We start from the raw sequence: 7,984 nt of genomic DNA, 5'->3' as shown, positions 1-7,984 counted from the left end.
CAGAGCAGAAGCCAACAGAGGAATGTCTGAATGAAGTACTCAATTAAAAAGAAACAATTTCTATCTGATTCTGAATGGCTTTTTTCCCTTTAACTAGTTAGAAAGTTGTTAGCTTTCTTGTGATAGTGAGGACTTGTGTGCCAGGCTGGAAGTTGGCCACGAAGCCACATCCCAGCTCTTTGTAATTTTGAGACAAGGTTGGCCTTGATCTTCCTGCATTAGCTTCTCAAGTAACATGCTAAGCTATGAGGTTTGGGTTTTTTTAATTTTTAAGATTTATTTATTTTTTATGTGTGTGAATACAGTCACTCTCTTCAGACACACCAGAAGAGGGCATCAGATTCATTACAGGTGGTTGTAAGCCACCATGTGGTTGCTGGGAATTGGACAGTTAGTGCTCTCAACTGCTGAGCCATCTGTCCAGCCCTGAATATTTTTATATAAATTTTTTAAAAAATAGGAAAATTTTAATTGTATGGAAAGCTCTCTTCAGAGATACTAGTAAAACCATTTTGATGGTGGCAAATGCCTCCAGTCATAGGAGTCAGGTAGGTGGATCTCTGAGACTACAAGGTTGGTCAGCTTGCTCGATCTATACAGTGAGTTTCAAGACAGCCAAGGCTACCTAGTGACACCAGTTCTCAAAAAATAAAGCCAATAGCCGGGTGGTGGTGGTGCACGCCTTTAATTCCAGCACTTGGGAGGCAGAGGCAGATGGATTTCTGAGTTCGAGGCCAACCTGATCTACAGAGTGAGTTCCAGGACAGCCAAGACTACAAAGAGAAACCCTGTCTCAAAAAACAAAAAAAAAAAAGCCAAACCAGATTAAGTCTAAAAGTGCTGAGTGCGTAGCAAGCTCTTCTTCCTTCTGAACACTTCTATAGATAAGGCAGTTGAATGTGGGCAGGGTAGATTGTTCTAAGAGGAAGGGTCCACAGATCCCTGGAAGTAACTGGCTGTGCTGAAGCCTCTGAGTGCATTAGTTGCTGTTATGTAAAGGTAGCCTTGAAGCAATAAGGATGTCCTTGCAAGATCTGCTGCTGGGCGCTCCCAGGCATGACCCTCTCAGGTCCTCCCTTCAATGGAGCCATTTCCAGGCTTGGCCAACTCCTCATACACTCTAGAGCCACTTTTGGCAGAACTCAAATGAGTTGAATCTGGGGGTTTTTTGGATTGAAGCTGCAGTCCATCCTTGGTTCTCAGTTCCCTACCACGTGGACCTTACCTAACAACAAGCAAAAATAAGATGCAAGGCACAGCCCTTTGTACTTTAAACTTGAAAACCAAGGGACACTCATCAGGCTACACCAAAGACCCCCCTACAACCATAGCTCTTTGTGAGAAGTGGCCCAGCCATACTTCATCCTGAGTACCAAGATGCTGCCATACCACACTGGGAGAGGTGCCACTACTATAAAACACACAGAACTTTGTGAAGTTAGGGCTGGTGTGATGGCTCAGTTGTTAAGAGCACTTGATCTTGCAGAGGACTCAGATTCAGTTCCTAGCACCCACGCCTGTTACTCCAATCTTGAGGAGTCTAATGCTCTATTCTGGCCTCTTTGGACACTTCACGCATGTGCAGGCACTCATATCTAAAAATAAAGATTTTTATGTAAATGAGTATTTGTCTGTATGTGTAACTGTGTACCATGTGTATGCCTGGTGCCTACAGAGGCCAGAAAAGGGTGTCAGATATCTTGGAATTAGAGAATTGTGAGCTGTCGTGGGCATTCTAGAACTCAAACCTGGGTCCTCTTAACTACTGAACTCTCTCTCCAGCTTCCAAAACAAAGATAATAATTTTAAATTATGTGTTTAAAGAGCTCAAACCATAGATGGAGCTGACCAAATTTGAGAGTTTTGACAATGTAGATTTCACTGGATGCAACTTCACACATGGAACAATAAAACAGAGAAAAAAAACATACTTTTATGTAAAATTTTGGTCATAATTTTGTACATTGATGCATACCAGACTTGCCTGGTATTATTCATTAATGGGGTCAAGAAACCTGAATGCCCATATAAAGTGTGACACAGGGCATCTGCCAGGGTAGCTAAGCAGGAGTGGTGCTCACACATTTAAAAGCAAAAAGGAATGATGGCTATCACACTGTACTGATAGACTATATATAAATAATTATTGTTATCTGTAATTGCTTGTGCGCACATGCGAGTGTGCACAATACCTGTGGAAACTAGAAGAGGGTGTTGGGTCCTCTGGAGCTGAAGTTATTAACAAGTGATTGTAAGCCATTTGACATAGGTGCTAGGAATGAAACTAGTCCACTGGGAAAGCAGTTCATGGAGTGCATGATCTTAACCACTAAGCCAACTTTCCAGCCCTCAAAATTCACATTTAAATTGCTATCTGTCCTCATAAGCAAAAACAATAGATGAGAACAAATGACAGAAAAGTGTAGAGTTGATTTAAGGAGAGTTGAATCAAGGGCAGCTCAGTGTGAGATGCAGCTGATTACAGCAATGTTCTGTTACTTAGTGATGAGGGCCAGCACTCAGTGTCCACTTGGGTATGGTTTTTTTTTTGTTGTTGTTGTTGGTTTTTTTTGTTTTGTTTTGTTTTGTTTTGTTTTTTGGTGTTTTGAAATGGGGTCTTTCTGTGGAGCCCAGGCTAGCCTGAACTCAGTATGTAGCCTACAGGATGTCCTCACACTTGCCATATTCTGCCTCAAGTGCTGGAATTATAGTATGTACAACTATGCCTAGAAAGGCTTCTTAACAGAAGGCGGGGAAGGATTGGTTTTGGCTTACAGTTTGAGGGGAAACAGTCTGTCATGTCAAAAAAGGTATTATACCAGATACATGAGACAGTGGGTCATACTTCCAGCCAGTGAGACTCCACCTCCTAAGGTTCTACAGCTGGTAACCAAAGTTCAAACACGAGTCTATGGGGACATTTCACAATCAAAAAAAAAAAAAAAATCCACAAGCTGGAATATCTTATCCAATATGAGCAGACAGCTTTGAGGAAAACAGGCCAATTGGTGGCCCTGGAAAACTATCTATGTTCCTTGTATCAAGTTTCTTGGTCTTATAAGTAAGGAATGCCAAATCCCAACAGCCCTCAGGAATCCTCTATCACAAAGTTCTCAGAAAACTCCAAGTTTCTACAAGTCAACTTGGATAGAGTCTTCCCTTGAGAGTCTTGTAACTTCCGGCATGGCTGGTTTCTTGTTTGTTTTAAAGCCTGGGTAGTGGCTGGAGAAATGCTCAGTGGTTAAAATCTATACGGCTCTTGCAGAGGACTTGAGTTCTGAGTTTGGGTCCCAACACCCATGCCATGAAGCTGGAAATCACTTGTAATTCTAGTGCCAGCTCCAGGAGATCTGACATCCTCCTCTGGCCTCAGTGAGCAACTGCATACATGTGCATATACTCACACACATACACATAATTAAAAATAAATCATAAGTCCTTTTTAATTTTTTTTTTTTTTTGAGTTAGGGTCTCATTAGTCTGTCCTGGAACTCTCTGTGTAGACCTGGCTGGCTTGGAACTTACAGAGACCTGCCTGTGCCTCATGGTGGTGATGGGAGCAACTTATTTTTATTAAGTTACTTATTTACATCCTGAGCAAAGCTTCCTCTCCCTCCTATCCTCTCACTCTCTCCTTTTCACATCATCTCCTCCATATCCATTCCTCCTCCCCTTCTACTCAGAAAAGAGGAGCCAGGCCTCCCATGAATATCAGTCAGCCTTGGTATATCAAGTTACAGTAAGAGACTAGCACATCTGTTGAGGCTAGACAAGGCAGCCCAGTTATAGGGAGGGATCCAAAGGCAGGCAATGTAGTCAGAGAGAGTCTCTGCTCCTGCTGTTAGGTGTCCCACATGAAGACCCAGCTGCACAACTGTTACATATGTGCAGAGGGCCTCATCCCATGCTCTCTGGTTGGCAATTCAGTCTCTGTGGGCCCAGATCAGTTGATTGTGTAGGTTTTCTTGTGGTGCCATTGACCCCTCTGACTCCTTCAATCCTTTCTCTGTCTCTACCACAGGATTCCCCAAGTTCCACTTAATGTTCGGCTGTGGGTCTCTGCATCTGTTTCCATCAGCTGCTGGGTGAAGCTTCTCTGATAATAGTTATGCTAGGCTCCTGTCTGTAAATATAGCAAAATATCAACAGTGTCATGGGTGGGCTTCCTCTCATGGCATGGGTCTCAAGATAGGACAGTCATTGGTTAGCCCTTCCTTACTCCTGCACATTTTGTAGGCAGGACAAATTATGGGTCTTAGGCTTTGTGGCTGGGTTGATGTCCCAATTCCTCCATTGGAAAGTCTTACCTAGTTATAGGAGATGGCTGATTAAGGCTCCATATAGTAAGACCCCAATACTAGGTGTCTTAGCTAAGGTCACCCTCATAGATTCCTAGGAGTTCCCATTGTCCTAGATTTATAGCTTGTTCCATAGATTTTCCCACCCTCCACCCCAATTCAGTTGACTCTCTCAGTACTTTTACAGGATATTTGATTGTTGTACATAGAAAACCTAATTAGATGTCAGGTGCAGTTAAGTATGTCCTGTAGAGATGTTTGGGTATTCCTCCAAAAGCCTTCATAGAGAGGAATACAAACAATGGAAAGTACCTGCCTATCTTAAGGCAAGTTCCTTGGAGAAGTCTTGTGGTCTTTACTCTATGACCAGAGACAAACTCAGCTGGATGGCCTTGAATGCCCTACTGTAAAGGTGAAATGGTTCAGCCCTACTGACGTGGCTTGGAGTTCCCCCTCCCACTATGATAGTGACATGGTTCAGCCTGCCAAGGGTGTAGGGAGGAGACTTCTTTTATAGCAATTGGACCTTTGAGCTCTCTCTCTCTCTCTCTCTCTCCCCTTCCCTCCCTCCCTCCCTCCTTCCCTCCCTCCTTCTCTCTCTCTCTCTCCCCTTCCCTCCCTCCCTCCCTCCCTCCCTCCCTCTCTCTCTCTCTCTTTCTCAAGAAGCCCTCTTGGGTTTGGAGAAGCCCAAGAGAAAGGCAGATTAGCTCAGTAGAATGATACAGATAGAAATATTTTTAAAGAGCTAGTAGTTTAGTTGTAGAATCAGCCTTATAAATATTTTGTATATAGTTAATAAAATTACCTTGCTAAGCTATCAGGTTTTTTCTTCAGTTTCTGACTCCCATGTCTTTATTGGCATTAATATTAGATAATTAAAATTTTTAAATATTACAAGAGATTACAGATTACAAATCTACTCTCTGGTAGGAACAGATCTTCAAAAAAAAAAAAAAAACATTAAAGCTTCTATGGCCAGTGACCATTCTTATAATGCTCAAGATTCTACTTATTTTACAAATCTGGGAAACTGAAGAGAGAAGAAAACTACAGAGCATGAAGGTTCTAGCTTTCAGGGTCTTTTAAAATTTTATTTATTTATATGAGCACACTGTAGCTGTCTTCAGACACACCAAAAGGGGGCATCAGATCCCATTACAGATGATTACAAGCCACCATGTGGTTGCTGGGAATTGAACTCAGGACCTCTGGAAGAGCAGTCTTAACCACTGAGCCATCTTTCCAACTATAGCCTTCACATTTTATTATTTACCTGCAATTTCTACTTGATCCTGTATTCTTAGGATTTCCTACATTATTCATCTACAAAAATATAAGCCATGCTCTCTAGATCTTCCCCGTTTTGTGGTTGTAATCCTTAAATATGATCTGCTTTTCCCTGTAGCTTCAGCTGTTGAAGCTGTAGTGTGTAGCATCATCCTTTTTTTAAAAAAAAAAAAAAAAAGATTTATTTTATTTGTTTTATGTGTATGAGTACACTGTAGCTGTACAGATGGCCGTGAGCTATCATGTATGTGGCTGCTGGGAATTGAACTCAGGACCTCAGGGCCTGCTTGCTCCGGCCCTGCTCGCTCCGGCCCTGCTCACTCAGGCCCCGCTCGCTCCAGCATAATTCGTTGTAGCTGTCTTCAGATGCACCATAATACTTGATTTAGGGCCTTCTGTTCTCCAGCTGAGCTCTATAAACTCCTTCCTCTATCCTCCTCAAGCTCAGTCTCCTATTCTTCCTCCTCCTTGTCCTCCTTTCCCCCCTCCTTGGCTCTAGCTCTGTTCTCTTCTGCTCACCTATTGGTGATCAGCTTTAATTGTCAAGGCAGAGAATAAATGGTAAGAATTGTTTACACAAACTTGAGGCAGGAGATTCTTGACATAAGCATTGCAAAGCTATGTCTGGCTGAAAAGAGGACAAATAAATCAAATAACCTTGTATTTGAATTCAAATACAAATAACCTTGTATTTGAATAACACAAGGTTAACCTTTACACAGTGCACAAAAACATTATGTCTACACCGCTCAGTAATAGAAAAAAGTTAAAATGGAATTGGAAGGGATTATCCAGAAAATGTTATTAAAGTCTGAGAGAAAACAACAGGAGAAGCAAGTGGAAAATCTCAGCGACCACCAGAAGGAGTAGAGATACAGAAAAAAAACATGCCTTTTACGTTAGATGTAGGGTCAGAGAGTCGGTGAGGAACCCTGGAATGCCAGGGGAAGTATGCACAGGCTCTTAGCTGGTATCTGAAAAAGAGAAAAGAAAATGGAGAACATGTCCAGTGCAGATCTGCAAGTTCAGTTCAGAGGTGACCCATCCCAGGTTCATAAATCATGATGCAGAATAAAAGATAGTACCAGGGACATGGGGTTAGAAACAAGTAGAGACAGTTTATTTAAAGATAAGTTTATTGCTTCTAGAATAGTGGGAAAGTAAACTAAGTGGGGAAACCCAAAAAGTGCTGGGCCTCCAGAGGTGTGACCCTCTACAGGACATTTATAAAACCACGTTTGTTTTTCCTGGTCTTTTCTCAAATATGCTGTTCATTAGATGACACCCAAGTAAAGAAGGGCCTCCACTCTTCCTCTGCAAAGTGGCTTCTTTCATAGGTTGACCTTGATGCCTCAGCCTCTAGATCCTATTCACAAGGAGAGTGCCTTCTTATCATGCTGACAGTCTACTGGGAACACACAGCAAGCAGGCAGACAAGACCATTGAGAAGCAGGGATGGTCATCCTCTCTAGGACAGTGCATCACAAGGTTAATTGTGGGACACAGCAAAGAAAAACGAATAAATAAAATCAACCTGTCCTGAGAGCTGCCCAGGACCAACCCAACGACTAATGGTTGTACAACCCTCCACTTACCAAAGAAAACAAATCACATCTGATAGCTCAAGAAAAGTGTATCCTCCAGGCTGTTCTCTTCCCTTTTATAAGATGACCCTGGCTCAAAACAACCCTTTAAGCCACATGCTTGCTGCACTCCCACCAGAATCTTCTATATTCTATGCCCTTCTTCTCCCTCTCTGTGTGTGAGTGTGGAGGCCAGAGGACAACCTCAGGTATCATTCTTCCCCAGGTGCCAACACTCTGGTTTTTGAAACATGAGCTCTCACTGGCCTGGGGGTTGCACCTTAGGGCTAACCTGGCACATTAAGACTAGCCTGACTACCCAGCAAATCCAGAGAACTGTCTCTACATCCTTATTACAAAGGCTTCCTTTTTACATGTTTCCTCTGTGTGTGTGTGCGCGCGCGCGCGTGCATGCGCATGCATTTGTCTTTTCAATGAAAGAATTTAAAAATGAATTCAGAAGAAAGCTTCAGGACCATCTTATTAGATCTGGAGAGAAGAACAATAGGGCAAGTAAGCTTTTGGCTGGCATCTGAAAGAGACAGATTGAGAAGGAAGAGCTATGCTTGCAGACAGGCTTAGCAGTGAAGATTTGTGAGCAACTGCATGGGGGTGGGCCTTAGGGGCTATATAAGTCTATTTTCTCTAAGATAATAATTATTTCTCCTGTCTGAGCATGTCTTCAAGTGAATCAGCATTCTTGAGGGGTGGCCCTGCCAGGATGATTGACAGGCCCACTTAAATTAACTCTTAAAGGAGGGACAATAATGTGCAATGCTTTGTGAAACAAAGAATGTCTTGTTTCCCCCTGGCCAG

This window comes from Mastomys coucha, unplaced genomic scaffold, assembly GCF_008632895.1.
Source record: "Mastomys coucha isolate ucsf_1 unplaced genomic scaffold, UCSF_Mcou_1 pScaffold20, whole genome shotgun sequence".
Taxonomy (NCBI): Eukaryota; Metazoa; Chordata; class Mammalia; order Rodentia; family Muridae; genus Mastomys; species Mastomys coucha.
Note: the sequence above shows the minus strand (reverse complement) of the source record.